This window comes from Polyodon spathula, chromosome 4, assembly GCF_017654505.1.
Source record: "Polyodon spathula isolate WHYD16114869_AA chromosome 4, ASM1765450v1, whole genome shotgun sequence".
NCBI lineage: Eukaryota > Metazoa > Chordata > Actinopteri > Acipenseriformes > Polyodontidae > Polyodon > Polyodon spathula.
This window is the reverse complement of record NC_054537.1, coordinates 88,390,459-88,411,559: the sequence shown is the minus strand read 5'-3', so window position 1 is coordinate 88,411,559 and position 21,101 is coordinate 88,390,459. Positions and strand designations below refer to the sequence as shown.

The 21,101-nt window shown below is 41.1% G+C and overlaps 1 protein-coding gene across 1 annotated transcript in view; it reads left to right on the top strand.

Annotated features, from left to right (window-relative positions):
- LOC121315054 (thrombospondin type-1 domain-containing protein 7A-like) overlaps nucleotides 1-21,101 on the top strand; it is a 193,664-nt gene that overhangs the window by 29,296 nt on the left and 143,267 nt on the right. The gene's annotated exons all lie outside the window — the stretch shown is intronic.

Here is a 21,101-nt window from a genome sequence, read left to right as displayed (position 1 = left end):
GACTTTCAATAGCAAGGTTTTGCAAAACCAGAGTGTTTTTCAAATTGTTACTATAAAAGGTGTCTACAGAAAACCCCAGGTGTTCTTTTGGAGGTTACAGCAGATTGATATTGCTTGTTTAAAACACTAATGAGGCTTTTGCTTACATTAATGGGCGTTCACTGGACCTGAAATGCTGCATCTTGATTGGTTGAGGCAATGGCCAACATTTTATTAGGTTTATAATGGTAAGTATATAACAATGCCCATAGCAATTGCGTGTTACACTTTATCATGAATTATTAGCCTTGTTTGCAAAACATATAAAGCTATTAGCCCTCAATATAAAACTATTAGCATGTAATCCTTGTTATGGCAAACTGTTGTTCTAGCTGTAGAGTAAACTAATTGCTGTTAAAACATTTCAGCTTTTAACCAATCATTTTTTTCTCAAAAATGGCCTGTGTCTTAAATTCCAGGACAGTATAGTGATGTTTGTATTAAAATCGCCAACAAAAGATGTGACTGCCTGATTACATAAACAGCAACATGACTGACTGGCAGTTGAAGGGTTCCATCGTAGTTATCCTGCGGAGTGGACGGTCTCCTCCTCGATGTAAACAAAGCAAGCTTTCCCTCAGCGCCCGCCTGTGTAGTTATGACCATGGTGCGAGAGCCTTGAACTGGCGCTGCTGCATTCTTAAACAGGCGAAGGCTCACTGGGCGCGCCCTCCAGCCAATCAGGATCCCCCAGTCAGCTCAGCTCCTGGCAAGCCTTCCTGTTTACCACAGCAGCAGCGCAGCTGAAACAGTGACAGGGGCCTCCCTAGCAATGGGCAAATTCCAAAATTTGAGAGTAGATTCCTGATCTGGGAGTCGATGGAATCTACTTTGAGAATCGATTCTGAACCGTATAATTTTGATTCTGGTTCTTTAAAAAAAAAAAAAAAAAAGAAAAGATGTATAAACTATATTTAGAATGTCTGTATTTTGTTTTTATTTTATACTGTACTGCAGCAGTGGCTTCACATCATTATAATGAAAAATGTACATTCACAATTCAATCATGTAAACCGGTGATTCTCAAACGTTTTTGTTCGCGGACCATCTGAATTTTGTTTTTATATCTCAGCAGACCACACAATACACAATATAGTTGACTGAAAAATGAGCACATAAAAAAGCACTATAACACTAAGAATAACCGTAGACTTACCTTTATTTGAATGCAATGGGTGGACCTGTTTCTGTGGGCAAAGTTGTTTTAAAATTGAAGTTTTAAGAATGGTTCTAGTTTACTTTTCATAACACAAACTTACTGAGAAGGAAAAAAAAAACTGATTGTTTTATTTTTAAATTGAGAATTGCAGCAGAGACTGATTTGTGTGAATTAATAATCTGTGAAGTTACAATACACCCATGAGGTACCAGCACAATTGGAGCTATGAATCTCCAGCTATAATCTTTATTTATAAAACAAGTGTTTGGATGCTGCACACTGATTGGCTGTTGAGGATGTTTTACCGTGCAGTTATATATACTGTACAATGCACGGCGGAACTTCTTTTTGCCGAAGCACAGCTGAATTAATAAATTATCAATACACAACATATTAAACTCACAATAAATATACACATTGTTGTGAAAGGTCTTTTAAAGGTTTTAAGAATGAGTCACATTCCTTTCGTCACATTTGATCTTTTCAGAGGCATGACAATGGACAAATGGCTAGAATTACAGGAAAAAATACAAAGCAAGAGACAAAGATTTAATAAGTCAACAATTTCATGAAATCGAAGAAAACTAAAATGCTTTGGCAGCCGGTGTTTTTATTGATTTGATGAAACATAAAGAAATGGTAATCAACTTCAAAACAGTTTGTTGTGAAAATCTAAACATCTGTTACACTAATTTATGCTTCAATGAGTAATTCGGTTGGTCAAGAGCACTCAGTTTTGTTTGGTCGGTTTAATGCTTATAACAAATAAACTTCTTTAAGCAACTATTTTCTCCCCAAAGAGGAAGGATATATTATACAATGTGTAAAATGTATTTCATCCATTGTATATGCTGAGTAATACTCCTGTCGTGTGGTATCCCTTACTTTAGGAGCCGCTGTGTTGAGTGCACGTGAGCGCAATACACAAAAACTCCTTAGTAAAATATATATTTAAATATAAATATTACACAGTTAACTTAAGTCAGCAATAGCCAAAGAGCCCCTCTCATGTGATTGAGGTAAGAAACCAACAATTAAAGCAAAGCCACTGTTACATGGCCCTGTTGAGCAAGAAGTAACTGTTACTGGAGCTTAAGGATTCATGTAAACTAAGTTTCTGTAGTTTCTATGAAATGGTGATGGGGCATGTCTTCCGTGTAAATTACGCCTATGATTTCAATGAATTATTATATGTAGTAGTCGATTCCATGGTGCTGGGGTCGACTCTGATGCCAAAAATAGAACTGAATCCCATACTTAAAAGAAACGGAATCGGGAATAGATTCTTTTGGAATTGACTCCCAATCCCTAGTCCTCCCTGTCACAATGCAGCATTAGATTCCTGAGGAATTAGAAGAGAAGCTTTTACAATTTCAGCGTTTCATTATTAGGCTCAGTTCTAATCGGACCCCCCTATTTTTTGAAATGCCAAGCAATACCACAGTTCACGAGGGAGGAAAACAAGTGTGATTAATCACGACTGGAAATGAGAAGCAGCCCATAACTGTAATGCTCTGTGTGACAGCAGACTGCTCAAACTGAGTCCATATGTCGTTTTCTTATATGAGTAGATGCATCTTTTTAAATGCATCTTTATTTGATTTTTTTTTTCAAGTTGAGGGTGGGAAATTTGGGCTGTGTCTTAAATTCAAGGGCGTCTTAAATTCAAAGAAATACGGTAATTGTATAACTGAATACTTTGTACTGTGAAAGCATCATTAGACATCTATCAAATTATATATCCATCTCACTCATTTCTGTATATGATGCACTTTATAAAGGTACTGTACTGTGCATTACTCACATTATGGCTCTTATACTTTAGTTAACCTCTGCTAACCTGCCACCTGAAACCAGAACTGTAATAAATCATCAGAATCTATTTGCTCTCCAGTGTGGTGCTGGCAGCTCTTTTCTTCTGTCACTTCATTTTAAAAGAATAGTCTCAGCACTGTGCAATTCCAATGGGGATCAATGTCTGGGAAGTGTGCTGTTATTGCAGTATAATTGTTAATAAAATTACAACGTTCTCCCTTTTCAATCATTTGCATGATCAAACTGCTAAAGATACAAAGACTTATTTAATCTGAAACATACACAAGTATTTTGGAATGCTTTTTGCTCTCTGTCTCTCACCTGCCACATCAAAACATCTCATTATCTGCCATTGTCAGTGTAATGTGTAGTAACATAAGCACTAAATATCTTGTCATTCAGACAAATGAACATTGCTGTATGAAACTGAGCCAGATATTTTATGCTATGTGTGTAATATTTGAATCTGAGAACTTTTAGATCATTAGTGTTCCGAGGATGTATGGCCTTAAGATTGCAAAGGCTCTCAGTAGAATACAAAGTATAGCATGATACAAAGTAGCAACTCTTCTGTACAAATATCAATTTATGTGCCATGAGAGGTGATAAGACCTATGGTGTGATGTCTAGTGAGCAGGGCCATTGATGTAATGCTTTTGTGGAAAAATAGTGGAAGGTACAAAAAAGTTTTTTGGAAAGTTTTTAGCTCTCTGTGTCCCTCACCTGCCACATCAACAGATCTCATTGACTGCCATTTTCAGTGCAATGCTAGGATTCTAGAACTTCACAGGCTCTACTCAGTTGATCTAAAAAAAAAATAGCAGATCTAAATCACCATCACCATCAATTAAATCATTAAAATATGATAATTCAAAACCATTGACCCTTTATATGAACAGAGGTTGTATTTAGATATCCAACGCCATTTAGATCAATTGGATATCTATATCTATATCTATCTATCTATCTATATATATATATATATATATATATATATATATATATATATATATATATATATATATATATATATGAGTGAACAAAACATTAGGAACACCTGCCTAATATTGAGTTGCACCCCCTTTTGCCCTCAGAACAGCCTTAATTCCTTTGGGCATGGACTCTACAAAGTGTCGAAAGCGTTCCCATGTTGACTCCAATGCTTCCCACAGTTATGTCAAATAGGCTGCTAGTGGATCTCTACTCCGAATAGCTCGTTCCATCTCATCCCACAGATGCTCAATTGGATTGAGATCTGGTTACTGGGCAGGCCACCGCAGTAAGCTGAATTCACTGTCATGTTCGTGGAACCATTCCTGGACAATCCTAGCCTTGTAGCATGGGGTATTATCCTGCTGAAAAAATCCATTAGCAGATGGATACACAGCTGCCATGTAGGGATACACCTGATTGGCAATGATGTTCAGATATCCTGTGGCATTCAAACGTTGCTCCACTTTTATCAAGGGGCCCAATATGTGCCATGAAAACACCCCACACCATCACACCACCACCACCAGCCTGCAATGTTGACACGTGGCATGATGGATGCATGTACTCATGTGGTTTTCTCCATACCCTAGTCCTCCCATCAGCATGAAACAGCAGGATCCGGGATTCATTAGACCAGGCAATGTTTTTCCAATCCTTCAGTGTCCAGTGTTTTCGTTACTTAGCCCACTGCAACTGCAGTTTCTTGTGTTTTGCTGAAAGAACTCTGTTAGGTCGTTGGCTGTCATACCCCATTCGTGTCAAGGTACGACGAGTTGTGCATTCTTTTATGGGTCTTTCGGCACCAATGTTGTACTGGATTGTCAGTTGACTAACTGTAGCCCGTCTGTTGCTCTGCACAATTCGTATCAGCCTCCTTTGGCCTCTTTCATCAATGAGCCGTTTTCGACCACTGGCCTGCCTTTGGCTGGATATCCTTTATGTGGTGGACCATCCTTGATACACACGGGAAACTGCTGAGCGTGAAAAACCCAGCAGCGTTGCACACTCAAACTGGCGCACCTGGCACCTACTACCATAACCCGTTCGAAGGCACTTAAATCTTTTGTCTTGCCCATTTACCCTCTGCGTGGCACACATACACAATCCATGTCTCAATTGTGTCAAGACTTAAAAATCCTTCTTTAACCTGTCTCCCCTTCATCTACACTGATTGAAGTGGATTTAACAGGTTACATCAATAAGGGATCATAGCTTTAACCTGGATTCACCTCATCAGTCTATTTCATGGAAAAAGCAGGTGTTCCTAATGTTTTATACACTCAGTGTATATATAGTTGTCTCACATTAAACTGCCCCCCTTTATAACGCCACCCTCGCATACCGCCAGCTATTCTCTCTGAACAAATGTCACCAATATAAAAACAGTGCCATTTTTATCCGTTATATCACCACCCTGTTGTCCGCCACCCGCCAACTTTTCAAGCCAATCAAACGTAAATATAAGCATTGGAGTTTCTCTCATTGTAGCGCCAGCGAAATAGTCATGGTCAATTAAAAAAAACAAAGTTATGCAGATAACCTTTGACTCACTTTCCTAATTCGTTGTTAACTGAACATTCATACCAATGTCATCAACACTCCCACTCCCAAAGCAAAACAGAAAGTACAGCATGTCGAGTCAACCCTACATTTAACACCAGAGGAAAAGAAACAAATCTGCATGTATGCATCTGAAAATAAGAAAGCAAGTCAGCAAGACATCACAAATGTTTTCTCGCCTAAGTGAGGAGACATTGAAATGGATAAAAGCAAATGGCTTACCTGGATGAAATGGATCGATTTGTTTAACCTGAAAAAGGCTTGACACAGTCTAAAATAAGTGACTTTTATAAACCACAGTAAAAAAAAAAAAAAATAAAATAAAAAAAAAGTATGGTAAGTGGTTTGTTTATTTAGTGCAAGTTTTGCATAAATGAAGTCTGACTGAAACTAAAGCATCAGTTTTGTAACAGCAGAATAGTTTTTTTTTTTTTTTGCTTTCCATTTAAAAACATATTCAACATTTTTTTTTATCTGCATAAAAAAGAATTCTGTTGAGCTTAATTTGCTTTGTGACATAAATAGATGGCATCGATCAGTGGGGGGTAGTATTCAGCAGGCTTACAGTCGTGCCACAAACAACAAAATTCAAATGATCAGTACATGAAAAAATAAAAATTAATTAATTAATACACTTTGCTTTTATGGAATTGTTCTTTGGGTGATTTGACACTAAATGGGTGTTTATTTTTTATTTATTTATTTTTTAAGTATAAACTGTTCCTCAAAAGTAACCATATATGTTTCACACAGATGGGAAAAGATGACAAAACATCACAAGTATCCCTACTGTTGTGTTAAGAACTAGTACTGTAGTTTAATAAAAAATTCATGTTTTATTAAAATGGCATTGTGTGTTTGTGCGCGTGTGCGAGTGTGTCTGTTTGTGTGTGTGTGTGTGCGTGTGCGTGTGTGTGTGAGTGTAGGTGAGCCTCCCTGTACCCTCATTATAATGCCACCCTCACTTATTGCCTGTTTTTGCCTGTGGCCCTTACAGGCATATTGTGAAATCAGGCTCTTTCAGGCAGTTTGCAAAATGGCTGATTTTAGGAGCGTCCCATTACACTATTTGCCTGTTTTACTGAGTCATTTCACAAAATTCCTAAAAGTTTCAGACATTTTGCGTAATGCATGCTGTTATAGACAGTCTATTAGACTACTGATTAAAGGTTTTCAGTCGTTTTGCAAAATGACTGTTTCACTTGGTCATTACATGAAATGCCTAAAAGTTTGAAGATCATTCCGTTACACTATTTGACTGTTTAAAGGTTAATTAAGAGTGAGGAGAATGTAATTTTTTGTGTTAGCATTGATTACATTCATTTTTAAAATGTCAACTTTTCAATTGTTTATTGCATTTCTTGTGGTTTCTAATAAGAGATGATTATAATGAGAGATTATAATCAGGGGTTCACATAACTGCTATTATTAGATTCTCACATGAGTACCAACAGAAATGCTTTGGTACTCACCAAAATTAGGGGTCATTATCCAATTCACTGACTAACTGCACCTCATCCTCTGACAAACAATTGGAATATCAAGGATCAGAGGTGCAAATTTGGAGCTAGAGTCTAGCTCCCCTTTCAAAAGAGTTTAGCACCAATTTTCAAAACGATCTGCATCCCTGTCAAGGATGCTGGGTTCAGGATCAAGTTTCAGTGATCATCCTACACATATGAATATGCATCAGGGCAGAAAGGTATGAGGCTGATTAAAATGTTGACATGTGAAAACCCATGCTCACTAGCAGCACTGCTTAATGGCCGTGTCAGAGACAACAACAGCAGTTTATGAACGTTTAAGTAGGAGTCTGGATTGCTTGTTATTACAATGTTTAACAAATCATCACATATTCTCTGTGTATTTCAATAGCTAACAACCAAATTCTAGCCCTGGGGATTCTAAGCAAAAAAACACTCTTCTTCACTTTATTAGTGTTGTTCAACACATTAGCTTGACAGCACAACTGTATTTATAGAAGGATATAAGTGAGGAAAAAAATATTTTAAGTAAAATGCTTAAGTAAATGTATTATTTTAAATACATGTTTAATGTAATGGCTCTCAAACATCGACACTTCCTCTCTTCCACGGTGCCACTCCTAATTCCTTCATCCCTCTTCTCTGAATGGACAGCTAAATTGAGATCCCTTCTATCATTGGTTGTTTCAAGTGTCCATTAAAACAAAATTATTGGGGATCCCCAAGTGGCTTCTCCAGTTAAAGCGCTGCCGCTGGGAGCGCAGGATGTGTCATACAGCTTGGACGGCACCAGTTCTCGTCCAGGCTGTGAAAAGAAGCCAAACTTTGCTGGGGACTCCAAAAGGGGCGTCACATTGGCTGTGACGATCCTGGTGTGGGGGATGGGAAACCATCCAACAGTGAAAGCCATTGTGTGCTTGTGTATGAACCTTGTTAATTGCAAATTTCACAACGCTTACAATTAAAAACAAATATTTAACCACATGGTATGTGCAGACAGGTCAGTGTATGTTAGGATCCCAAGCCGGCTTGGGGTTAAATTACATTTTTAGATAGCCGAAATCTTGTCGTGTTCAGCTTGGGGCTGTCTTGCGAGTGATCCCTCAAGGTGCAGAAGATTCACTTTACCCAAAGTGTTTTCAACACTTCATGTACAAGTGAAACTGAACTATTCTCCTGGGAAATACATATAATTAAAAAAAAAAAAAAAACGCTGTTGCTGTAATAAATATTTTGCAGACCTTTTTTGTGAAAGTGTCAATTATAGTTATCAGTTGTATTTTTTGACAGAAATGAATGTTTTAATAATCAGTTTAACTAAAAACATAATAGTACTCACTGCAGCCAGATCCCTGATATCCAGTTCAATGGTCCCAAAGCAGGAACCGGGTACCTGATTTCAAAGGAACCAGTTCACATATCTCTGTTTTTATCCACAGCATGGCGCAAACGAAGAAAATATGTTGGCAATATTCCATAATAGTCAGCATTTTATGTATGTGTCTACATGTTGATTATACCAGAGACTGGTGTTTAATTATTTTTGTTTTATGAATTATTTCTCTGTAATTCTTGGAACTAGTGGACTTAAATGTAATTAATAATTGATGTTAATTAAACGGCAATGTTAATCGGCAATAATTCTTAATTTTTTTAAGTTTCTGTGGCAAGAGGGTGATGGCTAAGCTCAGCTGATCCTTAGGGGGCGTTGTAACTAGAAAGGTTGAGAAACATTGTTAATGGGAGTAAAATTACAGAGTACTGGGGAATGGTCTGATAGAACACTTAGAAGGATGTCGGTTTTCATTACAGATTTAATGAGCCCTGGAGATACAAAAACACAGCTACCATATGTTCTTTCTTCAGCTCCTGTCTTCCATCTCTGCTGCCTTGTTTTGCAGTTGCTCAGGCTGTTGGTTGCTGAGTGTTAACTCGTGTTTGTTCCACCTCTCTGGGAAATGGAAGTTATCAAATCTGGACTGCAGCTTCTTCAGTGACTTTGTGTGTGCATCGAGGGATCCTATTAAATATTTGTTTGTATCATTTGTGTTTTTTATTGTCTCTTTCAAAGTCCTAATTTGCAGAGTGAACGTCATCTAAAGCCACCCATACCGCTTGCTTAATCATAGAGTCTCTGCCATTTTGTTGTGTTTGCAGCACATCAAGATGGCGTTGCTCAGTTGCTCTTCAATAATGAACAGTGATTCTTTAAGCTTTTTATTTAGAGGAGAGCCCCTATCCCAATTTTCCAATTCCCCCTGCTTTCTGACACAATTATAATTAAACTACTAGTAGCTTTATAGGTGGTTGACTCTTTTAAGGATTAAAGGTAAATGGAGCCGAAGGCGATAGGGCAGAAGTCAAAACTGTAGAGACTTCATCGAGAGGGAACCGTTTTTCTCATGAGTTTGTTTAAAACATACATTTACCTTGATCTTGTAATGATTCGCTGAATACCCTTTCACTGAGAAAGTTTTAGTAAAATAGTCCCAAAAATTTTCAGAAATTATCACATAAAATAATAAAACATAAAAAAAACCATTATTAAACAAATAACGTTTAACTTGTCATAGCAGCTTATAGTTTATTACCTGAATGAAGTAATATTAATGAATTGTCCGTATCTCGGTTAGTTGTTGTTGATAGACACTATCTGATGTTCAGTTGAGCTGACAGGCTGTGATTGGCTGACTCTGCAGTTTTGGGTACATAACTGGTTGTTGTCATTTGTACACAGTATTGATTTTCTAATTTTGGTGGATAGTAAAATACATTTGGACCAATTCTATTAGAAGCCTGCTGAAGCTGAATGGCTGATGATACTGAATAATTTTCTAATGTACATTATCATTAGTTATTCATTAAGACCAATGCACCTGTGATTCTGACCATGACAACTTACGTGACAGACAGCATTTTCTAATCAATGCCTTTTGTGGGTCATCACTTACATGATCTGTCTCTGGTGTTCTGTGAAATCGGAACTGGTTTAATCAGGTTGTTCTTTTCTAACCCCAGTAGAGGCAATTTACATCTTTTGAACATCCCAAAATATGCTGTATTGTAAATGGGCTGCATACCCCTGAGAAAGACAAAGTTATTTCTCATATCAGCTCCTGCTATTCCCCAGACTGTGATGGTGGAGTTGGTACATGCCAGCAGTCTCTATAAGGTTCCGATTTCCTAACAAATGTCCCGCGTCCCGATGCATAGGAAGAAAGTCCCGATGTTTACCCATAGAAAAAAATAATAAATAAATAAATTCTGCACAGTAGAGTTAGTGAAAACCACACGCTGTGTTCTTTGTGCGGCTGACACATCTGCTGATCAGAAACAAGGTAAGAACGCTTCATTATGTTTAGTTTTACTGGCATGCTGGTCATGTGGTGTTGAGTGGGGGGGATACAGATATTATCATGTGTATCATGTGTATGACTCCACCCTCCCTGGAGACGAGCATCCCGCTGAACAGTTTCCAAATGTTGGCAAGCCTGGATTTGCTTTTTGAATCACTGTTAATTTGTTTTACAGTGCTAACCTTAACAGTAAGAACATGTTTTCGTTCGATTCGGTTTATTGTTTTCTCGGAACTTGAGGTAAAAAAAAAAAAAAATCCTTTTCAAGTACTTCTAATAACATTTGCATATCTAAATTGGATCAGACTCAATAGATTCCCCCCCTCCCCATCTTGCACACATCGCCCCCTGCTGCTTGTGCTCTGAAAGGGCCGGCTGGTGGATCTGGATGGAGAGATGTGTTACCCAGCTTGAAGTGTAATAAATACCAATTTCAGCAGATTATTGATTTCTTTGTAGCTGTCAATGAGAACCCTTAAATATACAGCTATGGCCAAAAGTTTTGCATCACCCTGTATAATTAACAAATGTTGCTTCATTAAGCCTATTGAAACCTGCTGAGTAATGTTACATTAATTTATTGAATTACATAATGCTTTGTAGTTTTCCATATATTTAATGAAAAACTGACAAAAATAAAGATGTGACATTTCAAAATCTAACATGAAATGCTGTACTACTATTATGGCTTCTGGTAAAGTTTTACGATATCATTTTGAAGTTTCTTTGATTACATTATGTTAAAAAAAAAAAAAAAAAAAGATCAATTATGTTCATATTATTTTAATTATGTATCACTCCTAAAATTCTAGGTGACGCAAAACCTTTAGCCATAGCTGTATATCAAATATCATCGTCAAGTCGATATCCTACATTGATTAGACAACATTTGTTCTTGAAGTCATGAGTCTTTTTCTTATTAGGTACACTTGGTATACATCTATTGAAAGGGTTACAATGTTAAATACACTACTTGACATTTTGTGTCCAGAGAGAATTGAAGGGGGATTGTTACATGGATTGTGCTTGGCTCCTGATAAATATTTGTCCCTTAAAACCAACTGGATCAACCTGTTTGTGAATAACAGAAGATTACCCTGCAAATTGTCACTAACACAAGAGTGTGGGTAAACTTGCACTGCAGTTCTCATGCATTAAAAACAACCTAATATAAAAGTAATGTTATAGTATTGTAGTCGTGTGTTAAAATATAATCTAATCACTGTTTAATATTTTATAATCCAACAGTCATATAATGTATTAGATATAGTATTTTACAGGTGTCAATGTATTAATTAAAAGATTACAGAATTGTTGTGTGCAGTAATTGCTCTAAAATCTTGTCCAGTTATTGGTACAAGAAGGTTCTGGATAGAAGTAAAAAAACAAACAAACAAAAAAAAAGGTACTATATGAACTGTATTACCTTATTTGGTAACAGCGTTATCCATAACTATTAAAGACTTGTACTGAAATTAGAAATACTAATGTGACTTCAGTGACTTCGAATTGTTATGTCATATTCAACACATGTAAGTATATGTGACAGATATTTCTAGCAATTCTAGCGTGTCAAGGGTAAATAAGCAGTACTGAGTGTCTCGTGAGAAATGCAGTTCAGTGGAGGTTCAGTCTGTGCAAACTGGAGTAAGTGCAAATCAGTGTAGTGCAGCAGGGCCCAGAGAAGGAAATTAAAGGAAGCATGTGCAATATGTCTTTGATTAAGAGGTTCAAAAACCTATTGTGTTTTATATTTGAAGTATTGCTTTTTTTTTTTTTGTTAACTGTTTATTGGAAATCGAGTCCCTAAGGTATCACTCCTTTAACATTTAAGTGATGTGAAATCAAATAATCACTTTTTATTATTGAATTTATCCATACAGTATATATTTATTGATTTTAAACAGTTGAGAATTATGTGATGTAAAAGGTACAGTCATGAAAGTCAGACACGTACATGACAATGTGAGCAATTAACTCTTCCTGGCAACACAACAATGGATATTCTGCACTGATACCTGTGATTTGGGCAAGAGGGGAAGTTGTTAATTAAAATTAATAATACAGACTGTCATCAGCTTCTTACTCTGTGTTGTACTACAATCTTTCTTAAAAGCCAAGCCATTGTTTTGCAGAGAACTCATTTGTTCGGGTCTTTGTAAAGTTAATTATTCTCAGCATGCAGTGACTGTGTCTAATTGGAAAAAAGCACATGCAGAAATGGTCTTGTCTTGCAGGAATTAAAACCAGTCAGGTGAAATAATTAGGTGAACATGGTGAATAGGGTTATTATAATGTAACAATAAATACATAATAATAATATTTATTAAAAAGTCATACAGTTAGTTCAGAAGGTAATGGTGCATTGTAAGTTAATTAAATACAATACAAATGTGTCATGTTGTGTAAAACAAATGAAATTACCCATGTCCAGTGTCTAAATGAAAAAAACTTTTGAGGTTACATATTACAGATTGTGAAATGTTTAAAGGGTTAACTCTGCTTTATACCTTGCATTGTTAAAGTCGTTTAATGACACAAGAAGATGATGCCCTTCAAGTTTTTATTTTTTATTTTTTATAACTAGCAAAGTGTGTGAATGTATTGGTAACTGCTGACTAATAATGAAATGCTATACAAATTCTATATTATTAAGAGCCTCATGACTTCACAAGGGACAAAGCCAAGAGTGAGATCACAGTTCTTAACAGTAAAATAATACTGTTGCAGTGGCATGTGGTGTGTTCTGAGCGGTATGTTGGGTTCTCAGTAGCGTGTGGTGGGCTCTCAGCGGCATGTGGTGAGTTCTCAGTGGCGTGTGGTGGGCTCTCAGTGGCGTGTGGTGAGTTCTCAGTGGCATGTGGTGGGCTCTCAGCGGCATGTGGTGAGTTCTCAGTGGCGTGTGGTGGGTTCTCAGCGGCGTTTGGTGTGTTCTCAGCGGCGTGTGGTGGGTTCTCAGCGGTGTGTGGTGTGTTCTCACTGGCATGTGGTGTGTTCTCAGTGGATTGTGGTGTATTCTCAGTGGTGTGTGGTGTGTTTGCAGCGGCATGTGATGTGTTCTCACTGGCATGTGGTGTGTTCTCAGTGGCGTGTGGTGTGTTCTCAACGGTGTGTGTTGTGTTCTCACTGGCATGTGGTGTGTTCTCAGTGGCGTGTGGTGTGTTCTCAACAGTGTGTGTTGGGTTCTCAGTGGTGTGTTCTCAGTGGCGTGTGGTGGGTTCTTACCGGCATGTGGTGTGTTCTCAATGGCGTGTGGTGTGTTCTCAGTAGGGAGTGGTGTGTTCTCAGAGGCGTGTGGTGTGTTCTCAGCGGCGTGTGGTTGGTTCTCAGCGGCGTGTGGTGTGTTGTCAGCAGCGTGCGGTGGGTTCTCAGTGGCGTATGGTGTGTTTGCAGCGGCATGTGATCTGTTCTCACGGGCATGTGGTGAGTTCTCAGTGGCGTGTGGTGTGTTCTCAGCAGGGAGTGGTGTGTTCTCAGCGGCGTGTGGTGTGTTCTCAGTGGCGTGTGGTGTGTTCTCACTGGCATGTGGTGAGTTCTCAGAGGCGTGTGGTGTGTTCTCAGCAGGGAGTGATGTGTTCTCAGCGGCATGCAGTGTGTTCTCAGTGGCGTTTGGTGTGTTCTCAATGGTGTGTGTTAGGTTCTCAGTGGCATGTGGTGGGTTCTCAGCGGCATGTGATGGGTTCTCAGTGGTGTGTGGTGTGTTCTCAATGGTGTGTGGTGGGTTCTCACCGGCATGTGGTGAGTTCTCAGAGGCGTGTGGTGTGTTCTCAGCAGGGAGTGGTGTGTTCTCAGCGGCATGCAGTGTGTTCTCAGTGGCGTTTGGTGTGTTCTCAATGGTGTGTGTTAGGTTCTCAGTGGCATGTTGTGGGTTCTCAGCGGCATGTGATGGGTTCTCAGTGGTGTGTGGTGTGTTCTCAGTGGCGTGTGGTGTGTTCTCAGCAGGGAGTGGTGTGTTCTCAGTGGCGTGTGGTGTGTTCTCAGTGGCGTGTGGTGTGTTCTCACTGGCATGTGGTGAGTTCTCAGAGGCGTGTGGTGTGTTCTCAGCAGGGAGTGGTGTGTTCTCAGCGGCATGCAGTGTGTTCTCAGTGGCGTTTGGTGTGTTCTCAATGGTGTGTGTTAGGTTCTCAATGGCATGTGGTGGGTTCTCAGCGGCATGTGATGAGTTCTCAGTGGTGTGTGGTGTGTTCTCAGTGGTGTGTGGTGGGTTCTCACCGGCATGTGGTGTGTTCTCAGCTGTGTGTGGTGTGTTCTTAGCGGCATGTGGTGTGTTCTCAGTGGCATGTAGTGGGTTCTCAGCAGGGAATGGTGTATTCTTAGTGGCATGTGGTGTGTTCTCAGAGGTGTGTGGTGTGTTCTCAGCGGCGTGTGGTGTGTTCTCAGAGGCATGTGGTGGGTTCTCAGCGGCGTGTGGTGGGTTCTCAGCAGTGGGTGGTGTGTTCTCAGCGGCATGTGATGTGTTCTCAGAGGTGTGTGGTGTGTTCTCAGTGGCGTGTGGTGTGTTCTCAGAGGCATGTAATGTGTTTTCAGAGGCATGTGGTGTGTTCTCAGCGGCGTGTGGTGGGTTCTAAGCGGCGGTAAAGAAGACGCTACTAGGAATTTATGTTTGGCTCTTAAAAGCTCTGTTTAATATGTGCACTTTCAGAAAATTGATTTAGATCCTTGTCACAAAGACGGCTGTAGTGGGTGATGTCAGACCAGAAACAGGAACCCATACAGAAGAGATACACAGAGATGGAGTTTGGTGAAGCTGAGCACTTGGTTGAGCTCAGCATTTAATAGGTAAACAAACAGCAAATAAAAAGGTTGTAACAAAACACTGACACCAAAACAGGATGCAGCCAAAATAAATAGACAAACAAAACAAGTAGACACTAACAAAACAGGGTGGATGAATGCTACACAAAACAAGTAAGGTGCTGGTCTTTCCAGCACTCGTAACAATTGATAATATAGTTTACTTTACATTTCTCCTCCCTCTCTCCCGTTCTCCACTCCCGAACACACAACCCAGAGTGAGTGAAAACATGCTGCTTTTATGCAGCTGTACCGAGACTTGATTGCCAGCACCTTACTTGTTTTGTGTAGCGTTCATCCACCCTGTTTTGTACTGGATTCTCAGTACAACTGCACGTGAATTAATAAAAAGTGCAATTCCTCATGCTCACATATTATTACATTTTACCTGCATGTGAAGGGCCGGCACTGCAACTTTGTGGCTGGAGGGCTCGGAAGTGGTGAGGGACGGCTCCCAGCTGACTCACCAGGGTTTGGTGAGGGACTCGCTTGATGACTGCCCAGGTAAGGCACCAGGCAGTCCCAGTGTAGCACCACTTTCCGGCCGGGAGAGGGTAGCTAGACTCGGTGCATGACTTCCCTGACCCATTCCAAGACCAGGCAGGGGCCAACCCAGGGGTTTTCTAGTTTGGGGCAGCAGCCCCGTCTTCTTTTGGGTCCGAAGACCTAGACTCTTTCTCCTGGTTCGAAGGCTCTCCCTTTCTCATGCACGTCATAGTTGCGCTTCTTGCACACACTGGCTGCCTGGAGTTGATCCCGGGCAAACTGTTGGGCTGTGCCCAGCCGGTCGGGCGCATTCGGGACCTGGGGGAGGGTGTTGCTGGCATCTGGCGACTGATCTCGGCTGGGGTCTATAGTTCCCTACCCAGCATCAGGAGAGCGGGTCTGCAGCCAGTGGAGTCCTGTACAGCGCTGTGGTATGCCATCAGGATGAGCAGCAGCTGAAGGTCCCAGTCTTTCTGGTGCATGCTGGTGATGAGGGTGAGTTGCGCCCCCAAAGTGCAATTAAATCGTTCCACCAGTCCGTCATTTTGATGGTGAAGAGGGATGGTTCAGGTTTTGTGAATCCCCAATCACTGGAAAATCCCCACAAACACCTAGCTCTTGAAATTTCGCCCATGGTATTTGTGCAGTTCCTGAGGCATGCCGAAGCAGGTGATGAAGCCTTCAAGGCTGGCGTTAGTGACGGTGATGGCTTCTTGATTGAGAATGGTGTATGTGCTGAAATAGTCCATGGTCATGTGCTGAAATAGTCCATGGCTGCCAGCACAAACTTGTTTCCAGACATGGTGAGGGGGAGAGGGCCCAGCTCCATGGGTGCCCCAGCCTGGCACTGTTGTAGGGAGACATGGGACTGTCCAACGGGGGCTTTCCGGGCAAACACAAGTTGCAGCGGCGGCAGAAGTTGCCAAAATTGCGGCTGCTCCAGCTCCAGTAATTACTTTGTTTGACTTGCCGCAGCATCTTGTGTACCCCAGAGTTCCCCATCCCTGGGGTACCATGCATGGCAGCCAAAACTGTTGCTTGAAGGAGGCAGGGAAACACCAGCTGCCATTGTTCCTCTCGGATGGCAGGCTCCATCCAGCTATGCTATAGCACTCCGTCTTTCACGGCCAGTCCCTGAGACTAGAGGCTCTTGGTCACTGAGGAGCAGCCAGTGAGGTCCTCCCACTGGGGTCGACTGCCTTGCATCAGCCACGGAAGGAGGGGTTGCAGGTCAGGGTCTTGCTTCTGCTGGGTAAGCCAGTTGGAAGGGGGAACAGTGGAGAGCGCTTTGCACGCCGGCAGGGGAATGATGCATTCATCGCAGCTGTCTTCCCGCTGGTCCTGTTGCTCTCTTTGCAGGCAGTAGTGGCAGTCTTCAGGTGCACAGGGGCAATGAGACAGGATGTCCGCATTGGTGTGCTGTCTCCCTGCTCTGTACTGGAACGTGAAGTTATACTACTTCAACTGTTCCAGCCGGCATGCCAGTTGTCTGCCGATGAGGTATGCAAGGAATTGTCTCAATGCGGTGACAACAGCTAGCAGCTCCCTCCTGGTTATGCAATACCAGCACTCTGGTTTGTTGAATGCATGGCTGTAGTATATAATGATCCTCTGTCCTCCCAGTAGCAGCTGCGATAGGACAGCACCTAGTCCTTGGTTGCTGGCGTCAGTGTCGATGATGAAGGGGGCAATAAGTCCCAGTTGCCTTACGTTTGCCAGAGCTGGCCAATGTTGCACAGTGTCCACCTTCTTCAGGTCAGTCCTGATCCTGTCCTGACGCAGTGGCCCAGGAAGGTGATCTCACGTTGTATCAGGCGGCACTTGTCCGGATGGAGCTTGAGCCCAGCGTCTTGCAGGCACTGTAAGACAGTGTACAGGTTCGTCAGAGCTTCTCCAAAGGTAGCAGGATGGACCAGCAGATCATCTAGGTACACCAGACACTGTTGGGGAGGAATGCCAGTCAGCACCCACTCCATTAGGCGCTCGAGCGTAGCGGGTGCGTTGCAGAGTCCAAAAGGTAGCACCTTAAACTGTCAACTGAGGCCACATCCAATGGAGAAGGCTGTCTTGGGGCGGCTGTCAGGATTGAGCTCCACTTGCCCATACCTGCTTCTCAGGTCCAAAGAGCTGAACTAGTTGGAACAGGCAACCATGCTGAGGGACTCATCTATGCGTGGCAGTGGGTAAGAATATTTTCTGGTGGCTTCATTGAAACGGCTGTAGTCAATGCAGAATCTGCATTCTCCGTCTTTCTTGGTCACTAGGACGACAGGTGATGCCCAGGGGCTGCTTGATGGTTCTATGATGTCGGCAGTCTGCATCTCTTAAAGCATCTGGCTGGCTATTCCTTGCACACTGTAGAAAGTCCAGGCCGAGGATGCAGGGGTCTTGGATGGAGGCTATCCAGACTTTGTGGCGGTATTAGCGGCTTCCATATTTAATTCTCAGCCAGCCTCGCGCTCCTGTGGGGGCTAGCTCACCAGTCACTCGTGCTTTCCAGTCAGCATGGGCTTGGAAAAATGATAGTTATAGAAGAGCCCGTATCGATACGGGCTGTGCATGGTATGCCTTTAATCTTGACGGGGGCATATAAGAAGGTTCCCTCTCCTGTGCGTCCCTCAGCGGCAGGAGTGGGTGTCAAAGTGGCGTCTTGGGGATTGGTAGACGTTGTCTGCATCTTCTCCTCTATGTGGACCCACTCTCGTTTCCTGGTGGCTGGCAGGCAGCGGTCTTGGGTTCCAGCTGGCAGCAGTCAGCCATAACATGACCCGGGGTCCCACAGCGCCAGCTGATTCTCTCCGTGGGCTGCTCCTTCTTGCGGTTCAGTGGTTCCAGGAAATCAGCGGGCTGGCAGCGCGGCATGTTGCAGGCTGCTTCGATGGCGGTAGCACGGTCAATCATCTCGTCCAAGGATGTTGGTGTTGCAAGCTGGACTTGATAACGCAGCTCTGGGGGTTCATAGCTGGTCTCCATATCCCTCTGTTTTTTCTGACACCAGTGTGGCAGTGGCGTGCAGAGGATTTTTAGCAGCATGTGGTGGGTTCTCAGCAGCGGTAATGAAGATGCTACTAGGAATTCTTCTTGGCTCTTAAAAGTGCTGTTTAATATTTGCTCTTTTAGAAAATGGATTTAGCTCCTTTACACTCCCCAGCAACAACAACCCTTGTAGCACGCAGGCTGCGCTTATATAGGCTCATGGTTAATGCTCATTGGCTGAGGTTACAGTAACTAATTTACATTAATAAAACAGACCTACCCACAGAAACGATAATCCTGACTCTACATTACAGTATTTTCCATTTGTACAATGTTAAGCGAGAAGAGAGATGAGCGAGAATGGTCAGGTTGGCGCATGGCCTTTGCTTTATTGTTGCCCACAGTGAAATAATCTGAGCCCCTTAGGTATTTTCTTTTGACCAGATTGTTGCCTCCATCCTGTTATTATACAGCCCTTTGACAGAATATAAGCAAAGAGAGTAAACAGTTGTGTGTGTGTGTGTGTGTGTGTGTGTGTGTGTTTGTGAAGTCTTCAATGAGCCCTCGAAAACAATGTAGTCTGATACTAATGTATTTATGCTACTGTAGAAAGTGCACTGTAGCTTGTAGCTTGTATATGCTTAGATTTAATTCAATGTGTTTAAATACGGTTAGGGAATGTGTTAACATTCATTTATCATGTGTTGTGCAAGTGAGATTTTTTCTTTTTTGTATGGAAACATCGTAACATTACATGTTTACCATTAGCACAGCACTATGCTCAAGTGCATGCACGTCTGACAGAGCAGTTGCATGTTACATGCACACAACCTTCCTGTTCCTGTGACATAGTCTTGATAACATGCCATAGGATGCCCTGAAACTGCCAACCACTGATCAAGCTTACCGGTTCCAGTCACCCCCAAACTCAGATCTTAAACTCTACCACAGAAACATACATAAAACAAACCAGAACCCACTGTCATTTATTAGTCTACAGCTTTCCAGGCACCAAGTTATGCCTGGGGATGATATTCAAAACCCCTCATTAACTGCTTAATACTGTATTTGTCATTGCCCTATAATGTGATGTGTCTGAGGCTAGCAATCTTCAAAATAATGAAGACACCAATAAACAAAATCTTACTGGTAACAATACACAAGATCCAACAATGTAAGTACACTTTAAAGAAAACAACTGTCAGAACAAAGTATGTAACACTTTTAAAACGGACGATAGAGCCCCAGTCATTGTGAACATAAGTCATATATCACATGTCACAGTTTAACATCAGTGACTGCTCTCCTTAAAGAGAGCCACCCTTTCAAGTGAGGAGAGATGCAATGGCAGAGCAGTAGCCGAGCGTGCGTCTGCTTGTGTATGTGAACAGCACAAAGACTTCTTTCTGGCCTCTTAGCTTTTCTCTTCATGCCATTCTTTGTCTAAGCCAGTAGTACACAAATGCATTTGCTCTGAAGAGCTTTCTTAATGTTTAAAAACATTTTATTTATACACACACAATTTAATGCATAAATTAAGACATTAAAGTGATTTTTTTTTTTTTTTTTAGTTTCAAAGAATATTCTATTGTAGTTGATTTTTTATCGAGTTTCAAAGACCATTCTGTTGTATTTGATCAAGTTAACATTTTGTTTCTCAATATCAATTCCTGCAGTATATATTATATGTTATACAGTACATTCATAGGTATTAAAATAATAACACTGACAGGCAGTATGTTTCTTATTTTAATTATTATCTGTATTGCTATGTGAGAAAAAGCCCAACAGACAATTGTCCTAGAGACCAGAAGCTCCAAAGAGTATATACTGTAACACTTGAGGGTTGTTCTATATTTGTTGAGATCATGACTTTCCCACTTTTTTGAGTGTTGTTCAGCAGCAAGCAGCAGAGGAAGTGTAATGAACCCTTTCTTATCTTTCCTAATCACAGCCACACAAGCGCGCCATACATTCTGAGCCCTTAATTCTCTTCTAGGAGGTGTGGGAAAAGAGTAATAGAATAAGTAAAGGTGATTCTTCCACCTCCAGAGTTGCAGTTTGGTTTTGGTTTCGGTGCATATTTAAGCAGTCAGAGGTACTGAATTATTTGACCAGCATTGCTTTTAGTCCAACACTTGCAAAAAGGCTAAAACAGGAAAGGGTTTACACAGTAACAGGCATCTCCAGGGAGACTTTCTGCATGTTTGCTGCCTCAAATAACAGTGTCTTTATCAGTTTTTCCTCTAGATGTATGAAGTGCAGGTGCAGCAACACGACTGGCTTGCCAACCACTTTAAGCATCAATTTGAGTGCTTAATTTAGTGCTTTATTTATTTATTAATTATGTATATGTTATGTTATGTGTTATGATTTAAAGAAATGTAGACAAGAGGGAAAGCTGGTTTAGGGATTTTTTTTTTTTTATCTATCATATTT